Source organism: Phasianus colchicus, chromosome 1 (assembly GCF_987193195.1).
Source record: "Phasianus colchicus chromosome 1, bPhaCol1.hap1.1, whole genome shotgun sequence".
In the NCBI taxonomy this organism is placed as follows: domain Eukaryota; kingdom Metazoa; phylum Chordata; class Aves; order Galliformes; family Phasianidae; genus Phasianus; species Phasianus colchicus.
Window position 1 is genome coordinate 36,387,449 of NC_143436.1, and position 15,279 is coordinate 36,402,727.

The following is a 15,279-nucleotide window of genomic DNA, read 5'->3' on the forward strand; positions in this document are numbered from 1 at the left end:
TGGGCATTGACTGTCTGGATACAGATGGTTTGTGTGCACCACTTAAAAACCACCAAAACCCAAAAGGTTACTGGGTAGGGCAGTTTAATTGACTCCTCACGGCTGCACAGTTCTTGTTTTAATTGGACTTTTGCTTTCTCATGCATTTTCTGAAACACAGCACATGCAGTGGCTAAGCTCTGTCCTAGTATTCAATTGATAACTTCCCTTGTAGCATACTGAATTCCTATCTTGCTTCTCCCTATAGCACAGAGACTGAAGGAGCTCAAACCATCCTCTTCACAGTTATCACTTTCTTTTTGTGACCTACTTGCTTTAAGGATCATTTTTTTGCCTTGTTTACTTGCTTTTGCTTTGTCTCTTGGTAAATATCATGTCAAATTCAAAATCCCTGCCCTTATCTTTCAGAAATATTCAGCAGCTTGCAATCCGCTTGCTTTTATATTTGTTCCTCTTTTGGGGCCAACAGTCATGTAAATTCCTGTTAGTGTTTGCTGTTTCTCATAAATGCTAGCTCAGATTCTCAAGGTTATAAATGCATGCTTAATGAACTTTCATAGCACGATATTGCACTCTGCAATATCAGGACTGCTCTGAAAGTAATGCCTCCCATTTCATTATGTTTGCCCATGACATCACAGGCAGATACTGTGGTACAGCAGTAGAGAATGAACCTTCCCACCAATGTTCCATTACATCTTGCTGTTGTGTGACAGATGGCAGCAGAGGGGCATCTGACACAATTGCATCTGACATGGAAGTTTGTACGAAGCAAAAGTGTGTCACTGAATTCCTCCTTGTGGACAAAATGACACCAGCAGACATTCATTGACACTTGCTAAACATTTATGGAGGCCAAACAGTATGTGAGCATGGTGAGGTGGTATGTGGTGCATTTCAGCAATGGCAACGGTGATGTGAAAGCAAACTACTTTCTGGACATCCATGCACCATTGCCAGACCATTTAATGAAGAGTGTCTTCACTAATGTCAAGCAGGTCATCCACATGACAAGGGAAAAGTGTGGAGCTGAATATCAGCTTCAGTGCATTGGAAGCAGTGGTAGCAACTTTGGAATACCACAAACTTTGTGCCAGGTGGATCCCACTTAATGCACACACAGGAATAGAAAGAACACCATATGCAAGTTTCTCAGGACCTATTGAACCAACATGAGGCTGAAAGTGACAGTTTTATGGATCACATCATTATTGCTGGCGAGACGTGGTGAAACCACTACAGCCAGAATCAAAATGTCAGTCCATGGAACGGTGATGCACATTCCCCATAGAAGCACAAGACGTAGCGTTCAGCAGGTGAGATGATGTGCAGTCTTTTGGGATTGAAAAGAGGTTTCTGGATTGCCTGGAATGGGGATGAACCATCGACTCTGACCACTGCATTGTGACCTTGACTAAGCTGAAGGCTTAGAGTCAGAGTCAGGCCAGAGAAGAAGGCAACCTTTCTTTTGCAACACAGTAATGCCAGGCCCCATGGAGAAGATAATGGAGCAGTCTGCCAGTCTGGGCTGTCCTACCACACTCGCTGCACAGCCTGGATTTGACACCTTCTGCCTTCTGTCTGTCCAGGTTGAGGAAAGATAGACTGTGTGAGCAACAGTTTCCTAGCAGTGATGCCATCAAAGCAGATGTGAAATAGTGGGTCACCTCTGCTGGTGCAGGATTTTTACCAGTGGGGCCTGCAGGCTCTTGTTCATCACTGGTGAAAATGCACAGCTAATGGTGGTTGCTCTGTTGAAAAACAGTGTTTTGCAGTGAGATTTGCTCTATCAAATAGTATTACTGTGCTCTTTGTCCATGTTGTAGTTTCCATGGAAATAACCAGGAGGCATTACTTGCAGAGTGACCTACATGCCTTCAGTGGGTTTCTGTGCTTGGAGAGGGTTCAGCTGCCTTCAGCTGCTGCTCCATGTAGCACTGGTGGCCTTCTCTCACCCAGGCCTGAAGGACCAGGCCTCGGGGTGAGCAGGCCTCTGGGTTCAATCACACATGTTCCTTAGCACAGAACACAAGCACTTCACAAAGCAGAAGATATAAAAATCAATAGCGCTTCTTAGCAAGAAGTTTGCCAACTTTGTTTTCCTGGGTCGCTTTACTTTACCTCAAGTATTTCTTTTTACGTTAGGTTATGCGGTTAAGAGTATTTTTGAAGACAACAAAAAGGCTGACCTAAAGGATCTCCCTCAATTTGGAGCAAATCTTGGAGATGAAGGCGTATTGGGTTTCTTTGCTTTTTTGCTTCTGTTCAGAGAGCTACCAAGAATCATACCCTCTGTTTTTACTTATTTAAACTCAGTTAGGCATTGTGGTTACACAAATCAAAAACCTGTCTGTATATGTAAGTGGCAGCTGATGATATGTTTCTGGTATAAAGTACATGTGGAGACTTTTTTTCAGTGCAAAAAGAAGAAAAGAAATCCTAACCTGACAAAGTCAAGTATATTTAAGGAGATGGCTGTGAGAAGACCCACAAACTGTACATAATATATGACTTACTTTCTCTTCTATGTCTGCCCTCTGAAAAATGAAAAAGTGCAAGAGCTGAAACTGAAAGCATCATTAAATGTTAATCTGCTGGGACTTCCTTAGTGCTAGTGAGGTCAGGTTCTGTTGCAGAATATGGTGACAGATGGAGTTTCCTCTGTGAAATAATGCAGCTCTGCCAAGCACTGTCAGTAGGCAAGCCGCACGTCCCTGGGCATGTGCTCTCATACACATCCAGGGCTGGAGGGGTGCAGGAACACTTGGGGAAGGCAGTGTGTGAGGACATGGAGTGGGGGACCAGCTTCAAGTCAGACCCAATACTAAGCTCTCCTGGAGCATACTGTAACCTCTGGGCAGGAAAAGGCACTTTTTGAAAATGGTTTGTCCTGTAGCAGTGCTGAGCCAGGGGAGCCTGCTGTGAAGGGCAGGCACTGGTCCCTACAGAGCATGGTTCCTGTATTTTTCATCAAGTTATACAAAAAAATGCCAGTCTTGGAGACTTAACCGTGATTGCAAAATTATTTTTAAAGCTCTTGGCTGACAGAGTTTTTCACATAAACAAGTGAAGATACATTTCAACTTAGAAATGTATGGGAGGAGATGGGCTTCGCTTATTGTCTAGATAGAACTGATTTTGAAAGGCCTTCCTTGCCCATTGCTATACTTTTTGCATCACGACTTTGTAACTCACCAGCTAATTTATCATTGAAGCTGATGGCAGAAGACAAACCAGGTAAGTCCCTTCCTAAATCTTCAGCACAGCAAAAATGGGAACAATCCCCAAACCAGTGTCTATCCCAAGTCCTTTTTGCTACACATAAGCCTTTACAGCGAAGGAGCTGAGACTGCGCCCCAGGCTGGCAGAGCCGGCATGGGAGGCATTGTGGCTTTAGGGCCTGTCTGTTCAGGTTCAGGCACGAAACAACGTGAGCACTGGTTTGACGTGACCTACCCCAGGGCCATTTCAGGGAGCTGGTCAGCAAGCCTCACCCTGTGCTTCCAGTGCACAGCGGACCTCTTCCCACTATGCCAGCAGAGGAAACAAAGAACACCTCCAGTGCTAATATACTGGTTCTGGTGTCCTGAAGCTCTGGTGGTGTTGTCTTTGCCTCAGAGCTGATCTGTTGAGTTTTAGTGATGAGACAGCAAACTGTACAATATACAAATGTAGTTCAAGCAGCATCTGAGATTTCACCATCAATAAATAATACAATGTTTAGGGTTTTGGCAAAACCCTGAGCAATGACACTTCACTCAGTTGCTGCTGCTTATAAACCCAGGGTAGCACATTTTCCCAGTGTGAGCAATTTCCAAAAGTAATTTGCTGGGCTTGATTGACTTGATTGGATGACGATGGTTGGTGAAAACAAAACAGAGCTTTTAAACTGAAGGGCTGGAACAAGAATTGAGTTTTTGTATTCAGGTTCTTTCCTCAGCTGGAACAGCATCCAACCTGATACAAATAGGCTGTGACACTTAAGCATTATATGAAACAAAAAAAAGCAACACAATCTATTGCTAATGGAAATACAACCAAAGTTGTAGTATTTTCTAGCTTTTGAGACATATATGAGACTTCACTCTTAGTGACTGTAAGAGAGAAATGCCTAGAATATGAAGATGGCTCATGCCAGAACAGCATAATGTCATAGAGAGAACCACACTGTTGGTGGTGTCAGTAAATTAATGCCAGTTTGACTGACAAGCAGTTCTGGTATCCATGAAGTGGGGACAAGGCAATACACTGTCAAGATAAGCTAGGAACAACATGACAGACTGAAATACTTGACCTTGCCTATAAAGGCACTATCAGAGCAAGGAGCAGAAACCGCATCTTCCAAATTGCAGAACACCTCCAAACCAACTGCTCACCTTTATTCTCCCATGGACATCTCCTAACCCCATTCAAGAGCTCTGCTCTGTGCCTACATTTCATTAAATGTGGCAAAAAGTGAACTTGTGTAGGCTGTCAAGGAGTTCTGGAGTCTGATAAAGGTTTTCAGAGAGACAGGCATGATCATGCTGAGGATGTGACAGTTTCATTCAGCATGCTGGAGATTATCCATCTTTTTAATAGACAAGCCCTTGTTTTTTTGGTGACAAATGTAGGGAAATTGTAAATATGGAGCAAGAGTGATGTGAATTTGCATCATGCATCATGCTAAGCTGCTCTGTTCCAGATGTGGACAATGACATCCAGCTCTTTATGTCTCTGAAGTAAATATTTCCAATTTCCTTGCTTGCTTACGCAGGGAGTATGCTGCATGTCTGAGCAGGGAGATGTCCATTTGTGTAAAAGAGTGGGTACTACACCTTCCAAAGAAAATCTGGAGACTTTGCTTTTCTTTTTCTTCTATGACTGTTTCAGTGGATCCATATTAGCTACTCAAACTGAAAGCGTGTAGTTGTTTCGTGTGCAGGAAAGATGCAGTAATGATTGCTGTTGGATGATATCATTCTGATCTCTGCAGTGAGCACTGTAAAACCGAGGTGCTGTCATTTGGCTGTGTTCATTAGTGACCCAGAAGAGAATATGAGTTGTTACCTTGGTTGTATACACTGCTTGACGCTACGGGATGATGGTAGTTGTTATCACAGTTTGCATAACTTCAGATATTTGTCCTGGTGATGAACTTCTCTTTAAGGATCTGGGCAGGCAAGTTGATGTCAGGCCAAGTATTGAATGCATTCATGCTGTGTAACTTATTGGGTGGCCAGCGTTAAGCACCAGCTCCCAGTCTGGAGAATAACATATGGTCTGTGGCTGCCATACGTCACAGCTGCAAGATGAAAGACAGAGGGTGCAGTAGGGAAGTTCCTACGGAGCACAAAGGCCACTGGCTGCCTACTTCATCCTCCAAAAACAAGCCCACTCCCAGTATCAATCATTAATCTTGCTTGTCCAGCCAGCAACAACTCTACTCTGGTTTTCTTATTAGATGATGCTTTATCCCTTGGAACAAGGGTTTGTATTGATTTTGTTTGTCCCTCTATTTGTTGTTCTTCAAAGTTCCTCAAAGAAACCTTATTTAAGTAAACAAAACTGGAAATGTGAATATTAGAAATATTTAATATGATAATGTATCTTTGGCTCAAGCCCAGCAGGCAGGGAAAAGAACTCACAGGAGGACAAGGACACTGCCTGAGGAACTGCTCAGTGAAGAAGCCCTGTCCATTCTCAGGCCCTTTGAGTGATTTCCAGATGAGATTCTGCTTGATGGCTCTTTCTTCAGTTGCAAACTATTTAAAGGCACAACGGTACAGGCTTGCTGTGAGGTGGGAATGGTGCATGCAGGCTGCAGAAGATGTTTAACTGGTCTCTGAGACTGCCTTTCACTCACTGGTTTTGCTTTTGTTTGAATTATAATGTAAAAGGACATAAAACAACCAAAATACACACAGTCAGAATTTACAGGATTAGAGATTTGACTGCTTGAGGAGGAAATAATGCAGTTTAGTTACCCGAAATACAAGCTAGATGGTGCTAGAGCACACATGACGATGTTCAGCTAATAGCTGTGTGAAATTAAAATATAATATTCAGAATGAACTAGAATAAGAGAAACTCCTCAGAGTTAAAGGCTTTCTAGCATCTGGATTTGCTTTTAATATTTTTTCTGACTGTGTAGAAGTGGCTTCTGCTTTCCTGAACCTCACAAAAAGCCTGGCCAAAACTTATGGAAACCTGCCTATTATGTTCTCATATTGAACAGGTGATTACAGATGATCTTACTTCGTGATTTGAAATGAGGTAAGTGCTCTCCCTCCCCTCTGCTTCTCTGCAGAATCCCTTATTACCCCTCAGCACGGTGCGGGGATGGCACCACCATGGCCACTGGAGCAGTAGGTGGGAGAGCAGTTGGCATTTACCAGAACCAAGAGGCAGGGACTCTGTGTGCAGCCTACAGAGAAGGAGCCGTGGTAGATTCGATGTTCCACAGCATTTGTGGAGCTGAAAGGCACAATCCCCATCTGAAACCAGCAAGAGCTGAACTCAGAAGGGTTTGTTATACAGCAGATTTTCCCCAAGTGCTTACTTGGGTACCACGCCAGTCCAGCCTGAGAAATGATGCACCCTTGGCTGTGAATGGCTTAGATGATTCAGCAATTTTTTGAAGTTCTGGCTCGTTAGAAAACTAGCAGGTTTGACCCAAGGGAGGAAAGGATTTCACTCTTTCAATTTTGTCTCCAGCCAGAAATTTTGAATCACCAGTGTGGCTATAGGATTGGATTCCTCCAGGCTCTGACCTCTTTCTAGTCCTGTGCCATTGCTCTGCATTTTAATGGCTCCTTAAGGCCAGATTGTCTCACTGGACCTAGCTCAAGGTGCCACCGGGCATAAGTATGCATTTCATTCAGAGTAGAGGAGGAGATACTGTACAAATTAACAAAGTCTCCTTTCATGTTTTATATTTTAGTAAACTTTCATTCTTACAGAATTTGAGATGCAAGATTTTTATATTTATAAAAACATGGTCTATGGAATGTCTAGTGTATTTATTTTATCCATGCGAGCAGCCGCACTGCAAACAAAGAGACTGTTTATTTGGGTAGAAATCCTGTGTGTGCTCTGACTGCACACTCAGCAACTCTGAATTGGTGCAACTTAGTCAATGTGGGGCAGATACACTAACGTCTTGGTGGAGAGGTGAGGTTTGATGGATAGAGCTCTGGGTGGTGAGTCAGGAGACATATCATCTATTTCTGGCCCTTCCCTTGACTTGCTCTTTGATCTTCTGCAGGACTTTGTCTCTCCTTTCCTTCACTTACAAATGGTATGAAGACATTCTCTGTGACATGTGTATGACTGAATGTAGCAGAAGGAGTAAAACTGGGAAAGCTGAATACATTCAATGCATTTAAACAAGCCTGGGAGTTAATGACATCATTGGCAGACAGCTCTGACTTTGTGCATCTGGAGATCCAAACAGCCCTGCTCTATCCTGGCACATTTTGGTGTGAGTGTCAGGACGTGGTGACTATGATGTGCTTGACCAAACTTGGTGCTCACATCTGGAACCTGAGGAGGTGGCTGAGATCAGTAGAAGGGAGCAGACATGACACCAGTGCTGCTCCCAGAGGTATGTACTTGGGATGGGAGGGCTCTGGAGCAGCCGGGGCTGCGTGATGGCAGGGGCAGCTCCATGTGAACGCTCAGTTCAGTGTGAGCTCACCAAGCTGTCACACAGGGCTGCCCATTTTCTGAATTTTGTCACAGACTTCCTTGAAAATTTCAACCAACAGTGGACAGAGCCATTTGGTGTAATTTTATATTGGGAAGGAACTCAGCTGAGGACACCCTTGGAATGGTGCAGGGCTCAAGGGGTTTGGTTCTACTGAAATACTCTGTCACTGCAAGTTTTGTTGCTGTTTGCCTATATTTGGATGGCTCACGCAGCACAGCTGGGAGTCCAACTGCCTTTTGGGTGCATTGGAGGGTTTTGTTTGGAACCAGCTGCAGTTATGATCAGCTGGGGACAGTAACTTAGTGGAGGAGATCTTTCATATCCTTCCTTCTAACACTTACTGTTTTATTTGCTGTTCTGTCAAGCACATGTTGTGAGTTCCTGACACAGAGGTCACAGTAAGGAAGAACTGAGCTCTCTGTGCATCCTGCAGCAGAAGCACCCCAAGCTGCTGCCCACAGCTTTCTTTCTGCTCTCCTCCTGAGGTTTGAGGACTGTACAAGAGAACATCAAATTCCCAAACTTCTAGTGAATACTTTACTACTCTTCATTACTCTCTATGGGCTTACTTGCCCTTGAAATTTGCCCACAAGGAATGGCTAAAAACTTGCTCATGAACTTAAAAAATTAGCATGAGACTTCCATGGGCATGGTGATGGTAGGCTAATGGTTGGACTGTAGGTCTTTTCCGACCTTAATGATTCTATGATTCATGCTGCCAACACAAAGACCAACAAAGCTTACTGTGCTTTGAGGAATTACTGTTTTTTGGAGGAATCATTTTGACAAGCACTATGTTCCTAGTTAGGTGGGCCTTTCCAGAGTTCCCAAGCACCCCCTTCCCTAACTTAGTGATGGAAATGTACTGCAATCAACTTCCCAACATGTAACCTTTTTGAAGTGATGGGTCTTCTGCCCTTACACTGGCTTCAGCTTCTTTAGATAAGGGAAGGAAGAAAGCAAAGGATTAAAAAATAATCTCCCCCTCCTATATGTTGAGAAACTACGCTAGCATTGACAACAGGCTGGCTGATGTTCATAATAATATTTTGACTGGACTGCAGTGAAAGTTTCCACTAGTCTTACTAAGCTTTTGGCCGTTCATGTGCACTGTATGAAAGAATCCAAATTTATCAATGTCAATCTGTAAATTAGCAATAATTTCTGGTTTTGTGTTAGAAGAGTGGGGTCAAGGGAAAAAAACAGAGGTTTAAAGGAAGATGGGATTGTCTCCCTGCCATTTAGTCTACTGTGTTTGATTTCTTCTGCTCTGCGCTGCCTGGAAATCAGCCCAAGATGTTACAACAGATGTCTGACAGCACTTCAGCTTGCTGCTCGAGATCTGAGCAGTGCTGAGTTTGAAGTCAGCTGGTGGTAGCACTTGACCCAGGTTCAGCGAGCTCACCCCAGGGCTTACTGAGTGTGCTGTGATTGCTGGGGAACACTATCCAAGCAGATGTTTAGCTGGCAAGCTTGCCTCTCTCTGTCCTATCCCCTGTGAGAACATGTGAAACACAGGATGCTGGATTTTCCTTGGGGGAGAAACAGGGCCATGGGGAGAAGCGCTGGCTGGTGGTTGTAGCCAAATGTTCCCACCAGGAATTCAAACTGTCCCCCTGCACGTCTCAAAGCAAAACTGCAAGATTTGGTCCACTGCCAGTCCTTCAAAGTTTCCTGCGTGGTCTGATTTGTGAAATGAGCTCTGCAAAACATATTCCATATGTTTGTTCCACCAGAAATCCTATTGGTTTGTGATACCACAACTGAGCTTGCTTATGGATATTTGATCCCTGACTGGGTAAGATGAAGATTCGCTCTACAAGGAATTTTAAGTCAAATGTTAGTTCCACCTCAGCCTGGATTATATGTGTGCTGACGAAAATAAATATGATGTTTTATTCCTGCCTTGAACAATGTGAGGTTCCTCTTCAGGGATTGCCAGATTGTTCTTACCTAGTAATTAAATCTTCATCATGTTTTTGCCAAAAGCAGTATGTTCAGCTCCCAAAGGGGGATTATTTCTTCTGTATCCCTCCACTCCTCATACAAGATCTCTCAAGATCCATATGAACCCCCTCCTCCCTCTCAGCTGCACTTGTCTTGTTAGTTGTTCGGCCCTGACTCTGCAAGCTGATGCCTAGATCTGCTGTGCTTGAAAAATCCCTCATCTGTATCCTGCCAGGAGGCATTCTGTTTTGCTCACTTGGAGTCTAGAACAAGGTTTTCCCTCTCATGAGTTATGCACTTTCTTGGCCAGGAACTACAGATGCAGATTTTTCCTGGTGGGGGCTGCTGAGGGGCTCTGGGCAGGAGCTTCAGGGAGCTCAGGCTCCTCATCCACCCCAGAGCTTTGCTGACAGGGTGACATTGGCTGTGTAGCTTCAGCCCTTGAAACAGCCAGCATGGAAAATCCTGTGTGTGATGGAACAGGGAGACACACAAGGGTTAGAAGAAATGTGTATAATGCCATATGTACCTACAGAGTATACATATGTATATGCATGCGTGTAATGTTTGATCAATATCAGTAATTGTAGAGGTGTATCTTCTTATGAAGTCAATCCTGTATACAATCTGTCGTGGGTTCTGATATAATGTTTATCTTGTCACGAGTTAAGTTCCCAAACCCAAATCCTTCACTGATATTCTGTTAGAAAATCATCCCTCCATATCCACTCTTTTTGTGTCCAAGTGCCATATTACTGTTGTCCCATTTCTATAAATGCTAATAAAAGCACTGTACTGTTTTTCAGGAGGGTGGTTAGCTATCTCACTGACTGCCAACTTCAGCTTCAAAACAGTGGTGCACCACACCAGTGGTTTCATGATGCCTTGTTTTGGATAAAAAGGTACTTATAAAAAGCATAAATTCATTCAGCTCTACCCAACATTTTGTGCACATAGTTAAATCTATAAATGAATTAACTGGTAGTGAATTGCCTAACAGAAAAACCACCACCACCACCACAACAACAGAAAACAGCAAACAAAGATAGAACAACAAACAGGTTCTGATCAAATTTCGTCTCTTGCTTAGATTGCGTTTATTTGTTCCAGTAAGAAACCTTTAGAATAGTGGTTTTATAAAATAGTCCTTTTTTTTTTTTTTTTTTTTTTTTAAACTAAGGACAAACTATGACAATACACTCTAATGGAATGAAATTTTCTTTTTCATTCTGGAAATATATCCTGTGCTATAGGGCTTTTCAATTTAACATACAAGCCTTTATCTTTTCCAGCCAAGAGCAAAACTTATTTTATATATATACAAATATAATTACAAATATTTGTTTCTGCAAGAACTCATATTTTTACCTTTTCAAATGCACATAAACATTGCTAGATATGAAACCTTTCAGCTTGTAGGGCCAGCAAATATGCTCACACTGCTTTAGCATTGTCCTTTGCATGTCCATTATGTCCTTTGCATGACTCAAGGACTTATTCTGCTACGAAAATTACATGCATTTCCTTGGAGAAACCTTTTATTTTTCCTTTCTTTCTGTTTTCTTTTGCAGAAATAATCTACATGATGGCAATAAAAAATTAAGCTGCAGTAGACTCTTGCCAGGAAGAACATTAGGATGTGTACCCATCCTTCTCTTGTTGATCTTAGAATACTTGGGAAGAGGAATTTGGTTTAGTAATCACCTTGGCAGCACGGTATAACTGTGTATGTAGCATCTTTCTTGTGAATCAGCCATGAAATGAAACACATGTGTTACAGCGTAAAGTATTCAGTTTACCAGCAAGTCCAGTTCTATAAATGTAGCTAAAGATTTCTTTTGGTTGGGGTGGGTGTTGATTTCAAGCGCTACCAGATCTCTAGTGTACCTAGGGGAGAATGAAGAGAAGAAAAAATCAAGGATCTCCATGTTGATCATGTTTTAATCCAGTGAGAAAACATCAGTGATATGAAGGGACAGGGGGAGTTGAAGGAGTGGGGGATTATCTACCTCCACCTGGTCTCCTGCCTCTCAGGGTAAATGTATGTCTTGCATTTTTCCTGCAGCCTTCATCACACTGAAATTGATGTCAGTTTGCACCGACCTGTTTTCTCACAGTGAACACAAACAGCACTTGATTTGCATATTGTCATTTTCACAGCCCATATGGTCTTCTCAGGTTCCTCAGGTGCTTGGCAGAAAGGGGTTATTCCTCAGCAGCTTAATTTACAGCTCTTGGGGGATTCAGATAAACTCCTTTGGGAGGGCAGGCAGCTAATCCCAAGCACAGTCTTACTATCCATCTAGGATGGCCTGGTAATTGGCAACATGAAGTGTGGGAATAATTTAACAACAAAATGAACAACCTTGATGAAGGAACAGTTCCTGGAATTATTGTAATAACACCTGCAAGCCTGTTGGAGAGTCTGGTTGGATCTTCTACTCTAACAGTGGCCACAGACTTTTACACTCATAAGGAAGAATTCGGAGCTGGTTGTTGTGAGGGAAGAGCAATGAAGTGCAAAAGCTTCAAAGGCTTCAGCTACTGTTTCCTTCTTGCTGGCATCAGTCCCCTTAAAAGTGAGACGCTCTGGAGAATCAAGGCCTAGGAGATGTGAGAATTTCTGCCAGAGCAGAAGGACTGGGTAATCAGTCATATTAATTTGGGCTAAGTGAAGCATGAATGAGGCCTTTACCATTCATTCAATGTTAATCATATTGTTAGCTAGAATAACAAAACTGACTCTGTAGAAATCCAGTCTAATTTCCTTTTGTTGTAAAGTTAATCCAACCATGTTGTTATTGCATAGAATTTCTGTCTTCCTAGAAGATCTTTGACATTGGCTTAACATCTCTTTCACAGACTTAATTCTCCTGATTGAATGCTGTTTTGGTATTTAGTAGAGATAACCACTCCATATATTTTGTGAAAATAAACTTGTAATCATATGTATACCCTTGAAAAGAGAGACTATCAAATATATGTCTAAGTGAACCATGATAAGCCTGAAATAATAAGGAAGAATAACAATATAAATAGGGACTGAGATATCATCCAAAATGTAAAATTGAAAGAAAGACACTAAAGTGTTTCTTCCCTGAGAGACAGTCAGATAGACAGTGTTTATACTTATTTTGTAGGTGAGTGAAAATAGAACTTGGAAAGGATATCTTAGTCACTGTTATTTAAGGTGTACCCAGATTTGTTAAGAATTAGATCACATGTATTGCCTAAACCTTGGCTAATGATGATTATTCCTTGATACGTGCTTAAAATACAAAATACAGCACAGAACAGAAGGTTTGGGTCAGTTAATCCAAATCTACCCCAATCTCAGCCACTCATGCTGAGATAATCAAATGACTTGAAAAATAGAACTAAATGTTATTTTCAGGTGCGCCTTTTGAGCACACCTTGTTCTCTCCACTTAAATTAATACCTCCAGATATCTTCACAGACTTTATATGAAAGAAACCATGAAATTACGTGCACCTTTGTAATGAGGCTTACTACTTGGTATGTGGCCTTGGTGGCCAGCAGGGACAGGGAGGTGATTGTCTCCTTCTACTCTGCTCTTGTGAGGCCCCATCTGAAGTACTGTGTCCAGGTCTGGAGACTGAGAGCTGTTGGAGAGGGTCCAGAGGAGAGCCAGGAAGATGATCCGGGAACTGGAGCACCTCCTTTACGAAAACAGGCTGAGGAAGCTGGGCTTGTTCAGCCTGGAGAAAAGAAGGCTGCAGGGTGACCTCATTGCAGCCTTTCAGTACCTGAAGGGAGCCTACAAAGAGGAAGGGAATCGACTCTTTAAAAGGGTAGATAACAGAAGGACAAGGGGAAATGATTTTAAGCTGAAGGAGGAAAGATTTAGGTTGGATGTCAGGGGGAAGTTCTTTACAGAGAGAGTGGTGAGGTGCTGGAACAGGCTGCCCAGAGAGGTTGTGGATGCCCTGTCCCTGGAGGTGTTCAAGGCCAGATTGGATGGGGCCTTGGGCAGCCTGGTCTAGTATTAAATGTGGAAGCTGGTGGCCCTGCATGTGGGAGAGGGGTTGGAGATTCATAATCCTTGAGTTCCCTGTCAACCCTGGCCATTCTGTGATTCTGTGATTCTGTGATGCGATGGTCCTTTGCATTCCCAGAGTCTTTCATGCATGGGTGCACTGGCAGCTTTTTCCTGCATGGAATCTAGCTGCATCCTGCCAGAAGATCAAAATAAATGGGAAGAAGTGGCAGAGAGAGACCTGAGGCTAAAATCTGTCCCTAAGTTAGCCTCAGCTTGAAGTGAAATGGAAGCTGCTTCCCCTAACTCTGAAGGGAGGTGATGCCCTTCTCATCTAACTTCAGTGACAATGGCTCATAGGAAGCATGGTACAGAAATTAGGAGTTCCCCTGTAGAGAAATTGGGTCATGCTGAAGAGCTGGTGTGCAGCCATGAAGGGGTCAGGGAGTGGTCATGAACCCCCCATAGGGGTAAATTTTAACTGGGTGAGCAGAAGGTTTGTTCATCCTTTAGATGTGCCTGGTGGGACTGCTGTCCAGGCCACAGTGAAAGCACGAGGGAAATGTGCCATGCAGGTTGTCTCCAGACCAGCAGCTCAGTCATGGTCCCCATGACCACTTCCAATTTTCCATCATATACTTTAGGAGACAAATGTAAATGTGAGGTCAGATGGCTGCCAGATCTCATGTGCTGGGATCATGCCTGAGGTGCAGCATCTTTTATTATCCTTAATTTGAATTACGTTACATTTGCCTGCTTACATTTTGTGTTGCAGAGATCCATTTGTTATTTCAGTGTCCTGTAAGATGATCTTGGCTGCTATACCCTTGCCATGGTCATGGCTTCTTATTCCCATTCTCTAGTGGATTGCAGATTTTTTTATTTTTATTTTTTAGCTTTAAAGGTAGAATCTGGTGGCTGGAGATGTTTGATTTTGCTCTTCAGTACAAAGAATAAGATGGTAAGATGGCCCATTGAGAATTTACTTTTTTCAACAGCAGAAAGGGAGAGTGTTGTTCTCTGTAGAGATCATGGTGACGAGATCTCCAGCATACAACCAACAACTCTTCAAACTGTACTGCTTCATGAAACAACAGTGCCCTTCTCTTTCCCCTTAGGATATATCTGACTCATCTGCATTTTACCAGAAGCTGGGGACAGAATGTGCCTTCAAGAAATTTCATTAAGATGATGTGGTTGGGGCTTTGGCTATTTTGCTTAACAGGGTTGTTAAAAGATTGAATTGAATGTCCTAAGTACTTTTTGTTTTGATTTAATGGGACAACGGCATAAGGTTAATTAAGTGTCAATTGGTTTTTGCAAACAATATTGGAGAACAGGAATTACGAAACATAAAATTAGTTGCAAAGTTACCAACCTTCAAATGCTTTGAATCAAGTGGCTATTAATTAATTGACAATTGTTACCTTGTATTTAAACTTGCATTGCAATTGCTGAATTTTAATTAAACAACTATTGATCACTTAAAACAGAAGAGCGTAAAAAAAACCTTTTCCAAGAATTTCTTACTCAGAGTGTAGATTTAAGCTGCCCTCTCTGCCCTCCCTCCAGCACTCGCCCTGTCAGATATCAATAATATTTTCTGTGGAGAGAAAGGCTCTCTCACTGGGACGTAATTAAGCAG

At 42.7% G+C, this 15,279-nt stretch overlaps 1 long non-coding RNA gene across 1 annotated transcript; it reads left to right on the forward strand.

Annotated features, from left to right (window-relative positions):
- The first annotated feature begins 4,655 nt into the window (after positions 1-4,655).
- Positions 4,656-13,037, forward strand: LOC149919502 (uncharacterized). The gene is made up of 3 exons (XR_016465811.1): positions 4,656-7,585; positions 10,444-10,539; positions 11,209-13,037. It is a non-coding gene; the product is annotated as an uncharacterized LOC149919502 (long non-coding RNA).
- The last annotated feature ends 2,242 nt before the right edge of the window (positions 13,038-15,279 follow it).